This window comes from Tamandua tetradactyla, chromosome 11 (genome assembly GCF_023851605.1).
Source record: "Tamandua tetradactyla isolate mTamTet1 chromosome 11, mTamTet1.pri, whole genome shotgun sequence".
Taxonomy (NCBI): domain Eukaryota; kingdom Metazoa; phylum Chordata; class Mammalia; order Pilosa; family Myrmecophagidae; genus Tamandua; species Tamandua tetradactyla.
Window position 1 is genome coordinate 472,861 of NC_135337.1, and position 14,521 is coordinate 487,381.

The following is a 14,521-nucleotide window of genomic DNA, read 5'->3' on the forward strand; positions in this document are numbered from 1 at the left end:
CCCCATGCAGCAAATCACATTGACCATAGAGCAGATACTGCCTACAAGAGACAATAGAGCACTAAGAGTCCCCACACACAGAGATAATAACCCCACAAAGAGATGCTGCCATGGCCAAGAAAGGGAATTAAACAATTTCCCAATTACTAGGAGTTAGAGTAACTCTTTGAAACTCCAGTGTCTCAGAAATTAGTTATATGAGTACATCAGGCAAAAGAACCCACCACTTTTGTCTGCTAACAATTTAACAATATACATGCTAGAGTTGCATTTGTTGATAATAAGGTACCAAGCAGAGGAACATTATGGGGAGATTTTAAATACCAGCTATTCTCCCCATGCAAATTTTGAGAGTTCTCTAATCTGATATTAATTTTTAGTCTAGGCATAAAAAGGGTCCATATAGTTATAAATAAGGTTCCTATGGGAATATGAGGCCCCAGATTGGTGCTAAAATTTTTAATAGACTTTTTTTGTGTGTGAGATTACAATATTTTGGGTGATTCCTATTCCTCATGGGCTTAAGATTCCCAACCAGTGTGGCTACATAGGCCAGCACTAAGGCTAAAGGACCTGATTTTCCCCTATTTCTATTATCTAAGGCATAGGCAACAACCAATTATTATTATTTCCCCTTTTAGGCTGTAAAGCAGTTGGCCCTTTAATTTGTCTTCTCAGAGCCTTCATGGGTCCTTCCCTTAGCATTCAATAGGAGTTGGGGCTGCAGAAACCACCTTGCATTGAAGTGAGTTAAGTCTGATAGAATTTTTTAGTTCACTGTTACAAGGACCTCATCATCTTTTAACTGTTCCTTTAACAAACCATTCATCCTTTCAATAAGATTAGTGCTGTGGGATTGTAGGACAGATGGAAGGCTCACAGGTTGTCCTGATCCATGGCCCAGGATTGGGATATCTGTCCAGTGACAGGGGTCACCCAATCACTCTCTATTTGTGGGCACTCCATACAGACCACTCACTTTCTCCAAACATTGGAAAGTGGCCCATTGATTAACTTTCCCCATCAGGAAAGCTAATAGTCCTGTAGCCATGTCCACAGCAGCTGAAGCATACCTCACCCCCTCCAAGAGTGGAAGGGGGCCAATGTAGCCACTTGCTACTGGGTCACTGGGATTTGTGACTGGCTGATGTGTCTCATCTGGTGGTAACCTGTATGGTCTATGTAGGGAGCATGAAGGTACTCTAGTGATGTCCACTGGCTGCCGGCACATGATTGGCAGCTGGAACTTTTGAACTCAGATTTCTTCCTACAATTCTTATACACAGAGGGGGCAACCTATTACTGTCCATTGTTCCTGCTGCCAGGTTGCCATCCAAGTACTAAGGCCTTTGTAAACAGCCCCACTGTTGGTACAGATATTTAGTGCATTTCCTGGTTCATGCACATACTGCTCTTAGCCTGGTCCATTGACTTCTTTACATAATGTCAGTCTCCCACCATAAAGTGTCAGTACTGGATTGTGCTGCCACAGCTGCCCATGTGGGAGGCTGCTCACTTGCAGACCAATCAGCGTACCAAGCAGATTCAGGAATGATACCTGTGCCTCCTATTGTGGGCACTGCAACAGCTATTCCAGGTACAGTGGCTTTAGCTGTTGAATTTTCTATATAGTACACTCATCTGAGAATCTCATGTGTTTCTGCACTCAAAGGGTTGTATTGACAATGTTGTGCTGTAGAAGTAGGCTTTCCATTTTGTCAGCATGCTCACTTGGGCACTGCCAGAGTGTGGCTTAGAAGCTGTTTTGGTTAGCCGTCTCTGAATAGGGATGGCCATTTTCCCGGTGACTCGGCATCTTTGGATCAGTCCCTCTACTTGCAATAGCACACTACATGCAGCACACAATTGCTTTTCCAGGGGGCTGTATCTTAGCTCTGTCCCTTTCCATATTTGTGACCAAAAGCCAAGGGGCACTCATTTAGAACGTTGCCTCTGCCACAGACCCCACCCATAGCCAATATAAGCGCTGGAAACATCTAATTTACAGGACAAGTCTGGATATATGTCACCGAGTGCTTGTGCTTGCACTGTCACCCATTTTTGCTTTTCAAAAGCAGCCTGCTAAAGGTCGTCCCATTACTAAGTATGACCTTTTTTTAATTAGCATATGTGCTGGTTTGAAATTATGTACCCCAGAAAAACAATGTTTTCTTCCTTAGCCAATCTTGTGGGGTCAGACATGATATTTAGGGTGGAAACTTTGATTGGATTGTTTCCATGGAGAATATGACACACCCAGTTGTGGGTGTGACCTTTTGATTAGATGGGGATGTGACTCCACCCACTTAAGGTGTGTCTTGATTTGTTTACCTGGAGTCCTTTAATAAGGAGAACATTTTGGAGAGAGCTCAGAGCCCACAGAAAGACAGACAGATGTTTGGAGTGCTGTCAGAGAGATACAGGCACAGACACAGACATTTGGAAATGCAGAAGCCCCAGGAGAAACAGTTGCTTCAGAACTGACGGAGATGCCTAGACACGTATGTTTGGAGATTCAGAGCCCAGCAGACATCATCATGTGCCTTCCCATGAGATGCTAAGCAAGCCAGAACCCAGAGATGTGTCCCAGAGGAGCTAAGTGAAGGGCCACAGATGCTTACAGAAGAAACCACTGGCATCAGAAGCTGGAATCAACAGAACTGGGAACAAGGACCAGCAGATGTCAGTCACGTCCCTTCTCACGTGACAGACACTGGCTTTTCTTGAGTCAAGGAATCTTTCTCTGGATGTTTTAATTTGGGCATTTTTATGGCCTTAGAACTATAAACTTGTAACTTAATAAATTCCCTTTTAAAAACCATTCCATATCTGGTATATTGCGTTCTAGCAGTATTAACAAACTAATACAGTATATACAAAGGGTTTTTTTGTGTCTTTTTTTTTTTTGTCATGTCTCCAGCATGGTAGGTAAGAATTCTGCCACTGAGTCGCTGTCACACCACCCTATACAATGGTTTTAACATTTGGGTTAAGTGAGGAACAAAAGATTTCCAATATCATCAACAACTCCAAGAAAGTTATCAGTTGTTTTGGCATATTCAGCATAGGCAAACATTGTACCTTATCAATTATTATGGAAGGAATAATTTTGTCTTAGTCAACCCTACAACATCTAAGAATTTGACAGGGCAGCCAAGGTATTGCAGTTTGTTGCAATTAATTGCCCATTTCCAACATTCAAGGTAAGAAAACATTGAGCCTGAGGCTTCTTTTAGTTCTTCCAATATCAAGCAGTGGCTTTCACCACTTGTTCAGCCTGGTAGCCATTTGCAGGACTCCTCATACGGGCCATGCTATGACCACTGCTATTTGGCCTGCTATCTGCTGCAAAACAGTCAGCAACCTCACCAGAGTCCTCAGGCATTACCCATACTCTTGCAGTGGTCCCCATTCATCTAGGAAGACAGCCTAGATGATGATAGAGACCAGTTTGGGATATCCCCCATGGAGTCTTCCTTCCAAGATTCATGCCTGCTAAGGCTGGTGGCTGTTAGGTCTCCTGACTAGCTCGCCAATTGTTTCAACCCAGCTCTTTGGGGCCTTGGGTTAGAGCAGCTCTAAGACCAAAAGACACATCAGGCATGGAGGTACACATGAATTTTATTGGGACCTATGAATAGGAGAAAATTCTTCCTGATGGTGGCCAGTTGGGAAATAGAAGTTAGAGTTCTGCAAAGGGGGTGAAGGCAGTGCAAAGGCTTATAAGCATTTATGACAAGGATGTGAAAACAGACTTTCAGCAGGCTTCCAACACAGGGTGTTGGAGGTTTGTTATCAACAGTGATCAATGGAGGGGAGTTTTAATGCTTTGTTTATGATACCATCTATGCATTCTTCCACCAGCACCACCCTGAGATCAGATGAACTTTAATTTCTCTCCTGGTCAATGTAGGTAGCTATGTGCAGTAACATTCTTTTTTTTTATTTTTTAATTGTGAAATATAACATATACAAAAAAGCAATAAATTTCCAAGTACATTTTAGCAAGTAATTTTAGAACAGATTTTAGAGTTTGGTATGGGTTACATTCCCATGCTTTTTGTTTTTTCTTCTAGCTTCTCCAAGGCACTGGAGACAACAGAAATATCAATATAATGATTCAGCAGTCATACTCATTTGTTAAATCTTATCTGCTCTGTTACATTCCTCCTCTCTAAAAAACATATATACATAAAAGCAATAAATTTCAAAGAACATTGCAGCAATTAGTTGTAGAACAGATTTCAGAGTTTGGTATGGGTTACAATTTTAAGTTTTTATTTCTAGCTGCTCTAAGGTATCGGAGGCTAGAAGAAGTATCAATATAATGATTCAGTACTCTTACTCATTTCTTAAACCCAACCATCACCTTTGATTTTTCTCCCACTCTTTGGGGGAGTACTTGGGCTATGCCCATTCTAACTTTTTCATGTTGGAAGGGGCTGTTGATAATATGGGATAGGGAATGGAACTACTTGATGTTCTGAAAGGGCTGGCCCCTCTGCATTTCAGGACTTATCTGGTCCAGGGAAACCATCTGGAGGTTGTAGGTTTTGGAGAGTTACCCTAGTGCATGGAACCTTTGTAGAATCTTATATAACACTTTAGGTATTCTTTAGGATTGGCAGGAATGTTTTTTGTTGGGCAAGTTATGATAGGTAGTGATGTCCAGCTGAAGCATGCATAAGAGTGACCTCCAGTGTAACCTCTCAACTCTATTTGAACTCTCTCAGCCACTGATATCTTACTTGTTACAGTTTTTTTCAGCCTTTTGGTCAGGATGGCGTTGTTGATCCCATAGTGCCAGGGCCAGGCTTATCCCTGGGGGTCATCTCCCATGCCACCAGGGAGACATTCATCCCTGGATGCCATGTCCCACATAGGGGGAAAGGCAATTGTTTCACCTGCAGAGATGGGGAGAGAGAGAGAGAGAGAGAGAGAGAGAAAGAGAGAGGGAGAGGGAGAGGGAGGGGAAGGGGAGGGGGGGAGGGGGAGGGAGAGGGAGAGGGAAAGGGAGAGAGGCCACATCTGAGCAAAAAGAGGTCCTCCAGAGGTGATTCTTAGGCACATCTATAGGTAGGCTAAGCTTCTTCCCTACATACATAAGCCTCAGAAGAGCAAGCCTCAAGATCAAGAGCTTGGCCTATTGATTTGGGTGTCCTTAATGCTTGGCACAGTATCCAAGGTTTCCCCAGTGGTAAAGTTTAATAGTTCCATATTTCTTCTCCCATCCCCTAAGGGACTTTGCCAATATTTTTGATTATCTGCTTAACATACTCTGGGATTTACACAGGTATTACATTAAACTATACAGGATTAAAGGCCCTCATTCTTATTCTGGGCTCTATGTGCTGGATCACTTAAATGATCTATCCAGACAAGTTGAGTTAGATTACATGCTACAGAAAACCTAGGTTCTGGACATAATAAAACTTTCCTCCGTTGGTCTCAAAAAGTAGGTGAAGTTCTAAAATATAGGCAATGTCTTTTTTACTCCTGTATTTTGAATTACATTAATCCCAACCTGACTAAGTTGTTCTGTGCTCTACTTTGCTATTCCTTCTTCTCCCTCTACAGGTCTGCTATTGTGTGTCTCGAGTATATTTTTTATTTGGTCTACAGCATCTTTAATTTCTGTGATATCTACTATTTTTCTTTTTATTCTTTCAAACTCCTCTTCTAGGGTCTTCTTGATCTCCTTTATATCATTAGCCATCCCACTGATTTTATTTAGTAAAGTTACATGAACATCTTTGATTAGTTGTTCCAAAGTCTTTGTCTCCTCTGGTGTTTTAATTAGGTCATTAGACTGGCCTGTATCTGTCTGCATTTTCTATATGTTTAGTGATCTTCTGTTTTCTTCATGACATGTAAATACCTTGATAGGGTTACTTTGGATGTTGATTTCCTTCAGTAATCTGAAGCTTTATATTTGTGGGGTGGGTATGGAGCAGGATATGGGGCATAAGGAGGGTCATAACAGTCTAGTGACATGTTGTGGTGCAGGTATATGTATGGGTCAGGGGCTCCATGCTGGTATTTCCTTGTCCCCATCTCCCTGTCCATGCACTGCTGATGGCTCCAGGTCTCCATCTGGAAATGGATGCATGAGGCTGTTTGCACTTGTTGGCTGGTATCTGGTTCTCTGAATCTCAATTCTGCTTTTTCAACCAGGGCTTCCCTATGTAGTGTAGAACTCAAGTCACTTACACCCTGGAATCACCGTCCTGGTCTTTTTTCTGTCCCTTCTGTAGCTGTTCTTTGGAGCAGGGGTTAATTCAACCTATCCTATTCTGCCATCTTCCTGGAAGTCTTTTTTTTTTTATTATGATCATTCTATTCTACATATATAATCAGTAATTCATAATATCATCACACAGTTGCATATTCATGATCATGATAATTTCTTAAAACATTTGCATCAATTCAGAAAAAGAAATAAAAAAACAACAGAAAAAAATTCATGCATACCATACCCCTTACCCCTCCCTTTCATTGATCACTAGTATTTCAATCTAAACATATTTTAACATTTGTTCCCCCTATTATTTATTTTTATTACATTTGTTTTACTCGTCTGTTGATAAGGTACATAAAAGGAGCATCAGACACTAGGTTTTCACAATCACACAGTCACATTGTGAAAGCTATATCATTATACAACCATCTTCAAGAAACATGGCTACTGGAATACAGCTCTACATTTTCAGGAAATTCCCTCCAGTCTCTCCATTACATCTTAACTAACAAGATGATACCTATTTAATGTGTAAGAATAACCGCCAGGATAACCTCTCAACTCTGTTTGGAGTCTCTCAGCCATTGACACTAAATTTTGTCTCATTTCACTCTTCACCCTTTTGGTTGAGAAGGTTTTCTCAATCCCTTGATGCTGAGTCTCAGCTCATTCTAGGATTTCTGTCGCATGTTGCCAGGAAGATCCACACCCCTGGAAGTCATGTCCCACGTAGACAGGGGGAGGGCAGTGAGTTTGCTTGTTGTGTTGGCTGGAGAGAGGCCACATCTGAGCAACAAAAGAGGTTCTCTTGGGGGTGACTCTTAGGCCTACTTTTAAGGAGGCTTGACCTATCCTTTGTGGGGTTAAGTTTCATATGAACAAACCCCAAGATTGAGGGCTCAGCTTATTGCTTTGGTTGTCCCCACTGCTTGTGAGAATATCAAGAATTCAACTTGGGGAAGTTGAATTTTTCCCCTTTCTCACATTCCCCCAAGGGGACTTTGCAAATACCTTTCTATTCACTGTTCAAATCACTCTGGGATTTATCGGGGCATCACTCTTGACAAACCTACAAAATCTCATGCTCTACTCAAGGTTCCATGTACTTATGGTGTTCAATTAAACTGTCCACCAAGTTATATTAGGAAATGCACCAGTCAAATTATAAATTTTGTACCAAATAAAATTTTTTTGTTTTAGTCTCACACATAAGTTAAATTTTTAAAATATTAATTACTATCTATTTTCAACACCCTGCAGTAATGACATTCCTACATTCTTCCTCATGCAAAAACATTTTTTAAATTTGTCCAGTAACTTATTAATATGGAGGGAGGACCTGGGCCCCACAACCCATCCAGCTTCCCAAGTCTCAGACCTTGAAGTCATCAAGGACTAACTTCTCTCATTCATCTACCACATCCAGTGTTTAATTCTACTTTTTATAACTGTATTTTTAAGTGGTCCCTCCCACATTGATTCCAACTGCCTCATTCACGTCCATCTCCAGACTTTCCTCCATACTACCAGAGACCTCTTTTGAAATACCCATCTCCTTAAAATCATTCAGTGGCTCCTTGGAGCTTTAGGCTAATGTTCTAGCACTTAGATTAGCATTTGAGAATTTTCTTGAATGGCTTCTACCATTTTTTCTGTCCTCCTCTTCCATGGATATCTTTTTTCCATCCTATATGCCCACATACCCTCATTCTAACCATTGTAGGCTACATCTACTTCTCTTAGTCTAATTGGCGTCTTCCATACCTCATTGCTCAACACTTCTTGTTTTCTCTACCTAGAAGGATTTTCTACACCTTCATCTAGTTAACACCCACTTGCCCTTTAAAAAGCAGTCCAGGTGTTACCTACTCAGGGAAGCCTTTCCTGATCCCTGACCTTGGTGAAGATGGTTCATCTCTCTGCCTTCATAGCATCCAGACCATATCTCTTATCATTTAACCCACACCAGCTGTTTTGGTTTGCTAAAGATACTGGAATGCAATATATCAGAAATGGATCGGCTTTTACGAAGAGAATTTATTAAGTTACAAGTTTACAGCTCTAAGGCCATGAATATGTCCAAATTAAGGCATCAACAAGAGGATACTTTTCTCAAGAAAGGCAGATCTCTGGGCCATGGTCCACTGACTGTTGGGCTGGCAGATGTCTGGAATGTGCACCTAGTAGGCATTGGCATCAGTCATGAGCACCCCAGGGGAGTGTAGGCAAGGCTGTGGGTCCCCTCTTCTGGAGTTCCCACTCACATCCCCTCCCCAACCTTGTCATTTGCTTGGCTAGGCCTGGGCTGCTATGGAATCCCTTTGGCTGTTGGTACTTGCAGTGCTGGCATAGAAATGGGGAATGGCAGCCAAGACCATCAGGAACTCCAGTGAAGGATCTCCTTCCCAGTAACTCAAGAACAGGCACTGACAAAGGTCTGGTTTTCTTAGACCAGAGCAGAGTATGGTACTTGGTACTTGAAGGCTTTAGATGCTGAACCAGTTCAAACCATGACTGTTTCACTCTCTTACTCAAAAAGAGATACACTTCCTGGAGGCTGTAATTTGGAGTTTGATTTAGATATTGATCCCAACATTTATCTGGAGTATAATTTCTTTGAAATGTTGATCAAATTTGCCCCAGTAAACCTGGACTATGTGAGAGGCAAAGGCCTCCCACCATGTGACGTTGGGACAGACCAGTACTCTAGGTGGAGGTTGCAATACGATGCCTATCAGTATTTTCTACCACAGAATGACCTCACTGAGAAGGTCTTGCTGAAGCATCTGCAGAGGATGGCTGAGGTGTCTCAGGTGAAAGTCAGTGTCATCCAGGTATTTACTCTAACAGCTAATGATTAGACAAGCATTAACTTCTCCCCCCAGCAGGAACAAGGTATAATTTGTAATGTCATTGTTTGTAACCCATTACTAGATACATCTGCTGGTTATGTTCCTGCTCACACATGTGCTTGCAGCCTTGAAGCAATGGAGGACAACTGTTTTCCCCCTTGAAGAGTAGCTACCAAAGTGTTCACATTTTTTGCCCTCCTTGGTCTCTTCACTTGTTTCTTTAGACAGATTCTGGAAAACAGAATTATTCTTCATAGGCTTTATCTTCATGGGATTCTTCTCTTCTATACTGATTACAAGACTGACATCTATTAAGTATGATGTTCATCTGATTCTAACAGCCATTGCTGGAAACATTAGTGAAATTTTCTTGTTAGCCATTTGCTAGCAATTTGGACTCCTCACACTTTGCATGCTGAGTATGGGACTAGTCCTGGAGTCCTTATCTCATCAATGGCTTTCTTCACTCTGTTGGGAAACCTGAAGATTTTTATGATGATGGTGAGCTTTGGGTGACTTTCAATTGTATAGCTATTATCATTCCAGTAGTTACCGTGGACTGCCTAAGAATAACTTTATTATCCTAGCAGTATGAGGGATGCTGACTATAAATGGAATTTCATTAAGGGTTCGAAGAGAAAGAGTTTGACCATGTTTCTTTCCTCACACGTACTATGGAAACAAGAGAGAGAGCGCAGAGTAACAAACATCCTGGACTATAGCTACCACACCCCTCCATTGAGAGAGAAGCCCATAGCTAATTAACCCAGATCAGAGTGTTCTTCCAGAAAAAACAACCAGCTGAAGACAGAACACCCTTGTTTCTGCAGATGATAAAGGCCTTAGTCAGTGTGATCTTGGAGTACAATCTGAGCACCATATCAGCTGTGGTGGTTATGCCCATACTGTTTCAGTAATCTCTGGTAATAGTCTAATGAAAGCACAGGCATACTCATCTGTGTTATGGTCTCTATTGCTATATGATAAGGGCATGCCAGAAAAATTATGTGTGTATGTATCTGTGTGTGTGAAAGAGAGAGAGAGAAAGAGAGAGAGAGAGAGAGAGATGACCAAGAAGTTAATGGTAGGGAAGTATTTCCTTATTTCAGAGGAGAAATTATCTTTTGATCAATTAATTCTATTGATAATCTAATTAATATGATAAATTAATCTTTTAAATAGATTTTTTAAAAAAATCATTAAAAATAACAACATGATTCTCTTGCAGAATGCTGATATATATATATATATATATATATATATATATATTTTTTTTTTTACCACATCCTTGACCACTTTTCTCACTGGATTCTGTTCAAACTTGGGGAGGAGGCAGTTTTAAGTGTTATATTTCATCTTTATGTGCTAAATTGGCTGTTTTTAGCAATAGTGTAAAATACCATTTTTAATAATTTATCTTCTGTCTGACGCCATTGTACCAGCTGTGGCTTAAAGTGATATGGAGGAAGTAGAAAGGAGGCAGTCTATTAAATGGATCTGTCTTCAATCAAGATCTTGGATTCTGTGAGGAGAGTGCCCTCAGTTTTGAGCTCCTTTTCTCCACCCCCAGAAAGCAGCTGGACACCCTAGGCTATATACTTGTTATCTGCAGCCTTTTTTCTTAATTGTCACAGCCTATATCCTAGTTCTACCTTGAATTTGAGTAGGTCATGCCTGAATGACATTGAGGTTGATTGTGGTAGTTGCATACACATATGTGAGTTAACCACTGTTTAACTGAGGCTGATTTTTAGGATTTTTTTCAAGGTACAACAGATTTTAAGTTTCAGGTTACTGAAAAATCATCAACTTTTACTTTAACAAATATTTTGGGAAGGTTGCAACAAAATGAAACAATACATAATTGATCATTTTTGCTTTGAAAAATTATACATATTGTGTACATTTGCTCTCTATTCTGTAGTCCTTACCATTTGCACAACTTCAAAAAGAATGAATTAAGAATGCCCTTCTTAGTTCACTGTAGGTGTTAGGTTGGAAAACCAACAGCATCTTAGGAAAGCCAACAGTGACTGCTCTAGGTTAGAAGAACCACAACATAAGTAGGAGATTCAAAACGTTTATTTGCATCTGCAGAGGCAAATGTCCAGCCCTATTCAGATGTCAGAATCCCCTGATTAGCCCTTTCTTGGCTTATATCTTGGAGTCAAGTGTTTTGCATAAAGTTAGCATTACTTACATCTACAATTATCTGTTGACTATTAATTAATGAATATGTTCTTAGAATCATAGAATCCTATGTTAACTACATACTATTTCATAACATTGCATGCTCAAAACTGATGGAAAATCTTCATCTCTAGCTTTATCTTTTACTTTGCTAATAAAACAGGGGTCACATTATGGACATTTTGGGGGCTACTGAGCCTGTGCTCTTAAGCAAAGAAGCAGGACTTAGTTAACCACAAGTGCAGGATGTTAGCCTAAGTATAGATTCAAAATTTGTATAATTTATGTAAATCTCATTAATTTTGAATCCTGGGCACTTGGTTCCCTTTGTTCCACAGTTCTAGCCAGGTACCTGCTTCCTCTTTGCAACTTTAACATTTTTTAGTAACCCTAGCATCTCCAATAGCTTCTTACACAGCCACTCCAACATAGGTACTCTGGCTTTTACCATATCTTTGTACATTCTAACAGAGCTATATGGGATGTTTGTGAGTTATTTTATGTACCATCAAAATGTACTGCCAAGAGGAGGTCCAAGATGGTAGCTTAGTAAGGTGTGGAATTTAATTCATCCTTCAGAGCATCTAGTAAATAGCTAGGAACAGTACAGGGGCCACATCAGTGACCAGACACACAACATACACCAGTCTGGACAAGCTGGACCAGCTGTGATCCCACCCACAATGGTTAGCCCCCAAGCCATGGAGGCCAGTGCTCCTTCCCCACATGCTGGTTCCCAGAGGGGAAAGGAAAGAGATTTTACTAAGAGCAAGGGGCTGAGCTCAACCAACCTCCAATTGCGGAATTAATTCAAAAATTCTGACTACTAAAGATAGACACCCACGCCCCCCCCCCCCCCCAGCTCAGCTGAACCTCAAGTAAAAGCTGAACTTGCTGGGTTTTGCCCCGGTGCAGAGGGAGCAGGGCTGACAGAAAAAGAAAAAAAAAACTGATTTTTTAAAATGATATATTTAAGATACTAAAAGAGAAAAACTGCCAACCAAGAATTCTATATCCAGCAAAGTTGGCCTTCAAAAATTAGGGGGAAATTAAAACATTTTCAGACAAAAAGTCACTGAGAGAATTTGTGACCAAGAGACCTACTCTGCAAGAAGTACTAAAGGGGACATTGGAGACAAATGCAAAAAGACAAGAGAGAGAGGTATGGAGAAAAGTGTAGAAATGAAGACTACAGTAAAGGTAAAAAGAAGAAAAATTAGATATGATGTGTAAAATTCAAAACGCAAAATAGCAGAAGAGAGTACTGTCCTTACAGTAATAACACTAAATGTTAATGGATTAAACTCCCCTGATCAAAAGACATAGACTGGCAGAATGGATTAAAAAACAGGACCCATCTCTATGCTGTCTACAGGAGATGCATTTTAGAACCAAGGATAAACATAGGTTGAAAGTGAAAGGTTAAGAAAATGCATTTCATTCAAACAACAATCAGAAAATATCCAACAAATTAGACTTCAAATGCAAAACAATTAAAAGAGAAAAAGAAGGACACTATATATTAATAAAAGGAACAATTCAACAAGAAGACATAACAATCATAAATATTTATGCACTGAGCCAAAGTGCTCCAAAATACATGAGGTAAACACTGAAAAGAGAAATAGACACATCTACCATAATAGTTGGAGACTCCAATTCCCTGCTCCTATCAATGGACAGAACATCTAGACAGAGATCACTAAAGAAACAGAGAATTTGAATAATTCAATAAATGAACTAGACTTAACAGACATTTATAGAACATTACATCCCACAACAGCAAGATGCAGCTTTTCCTTAAGTGCTCACAGATTATTCTCAATGATAGGCCATATGCTGGGTCACAAACCAAGTCTCAATAAATTTAAAAGATTGAAATCATACAAAACATCTTATTGGATCATAAAGGAATGAAGTTGGAAATCAATCATAGGCAGAGGGCCAGAAAATTCACAAATATATAGAGGCTCAACAACACACTCTTAGACAACCAGTGGGTCAAGGAAGAAATTATAAGAGAAATCTGTAAATATTTCAAAGCAAATGAAAATGGAAACACAACATATCAAAAATTATGAAATGCAGCAAAGGCAGTGCTAAGAGGGAAATTTATTGCCCTAAATGCGTACATCAAAAAAGAAGAAAGCATAAAAATTGAGGAATTAACTGTTCACTTGGAAGAACTAGAGAAAGGACAGCAAACTAACCCCAAAGAAACAAAAGGAAAGAAATAATGAAGATTAGAGCAGAAATAAATGAAATTGAGAACATGAAGACAATTGAGAAAATCAACAAAACCAGAAGTTGGTTCTATGAGTAAATCAATAAGATTGATGGACCCTTAGCAAGGTTGAAAAAAAGAAGAGAGAGGATGCAAAGAAATAAAATCAGATATGGAAGAGGAGACATAACTACTGACCCTGCAGAAATAAAGGAGGTAATAAGAAGATACTATAAACAACTTTAAGCTAATAAACTAGACAACGTAGATGAAATGGACAACTTCCTAAAAAGGTATGAACAATCCATATTGACTCAAGAAGAAATAGACGACCTCAACAAACCAATCACAAGTAAAGAAATTGAACTAGTCATTAAAAAGTTCCCAGAAAAGAAAAGTCCAGGACCAGATGGATTCACATGTGAATTCTACCAAACATTCAAGGAAGAATTAGTACCAATCCTGCTCAAACTCTTCAAAAAAATTGGAGAGGAGGAAAGACTACCTAACTCATTCTATGAAACCAACATCACCCTCATACCAAAGCCAGACAAAGATACTACAAGAAAAGAAAATTACAGACCAATCTCTCTAATGAATATAGATGCAAAATTCCTCAACAAAAGTCTTGCAAATCGAGTCCAGTAGCAATTAAAAGAATTATACACCATGACCAAGTAGGATTCATCCCAGGTATGCAAGGATGTTTCAACATAAGAAAATCAATTAATGTAATATACCATATCAAAAAGTCAAAGCAGAAAAACCAAATGATCATCTCCATAGATGCAGAAAAGGCATTTGACAAAATTCAGCATCCTTTCTTGATGAAAACACTTCAAAGAAATAGAATAGAAGAGAACTTCCTCAACATGATAAAGGGAATATATGAAAAACCCACAGCTAGCATCATCTTCAATGGGGAAAAACTGAAAGCTTTCTCCCTAAGATCAGGAACCAGATGTCCACTGTCACCATTGTTATTCAACACTGCATTGGAAGTTCTAGTCAGAGAAA

At 39.8% G+C, this 14,521-nt stretch overlaps 1 protein-coding gene and 1 pseudogene across 1 annotated transcript in view; one reads left to right on the top strand and one right to left on the bottom strand.

The window, feature by feature from the left end:
- LOC143649771 (uncharacterized) overlaps window positions 1-14,521 on the bottom strand; it is a 48,877-nt gene that overhangs the window by 3,550 nt on the left and 30,806 nt on the right. The gene's annotated exons all lie outside the window — the stretch shown is intronic.
- Window positions 1,192-10,031, top strand: LOC143649764 (transmembrane 7 superfamily member 3 pseudogene; annotated as a pseudogene).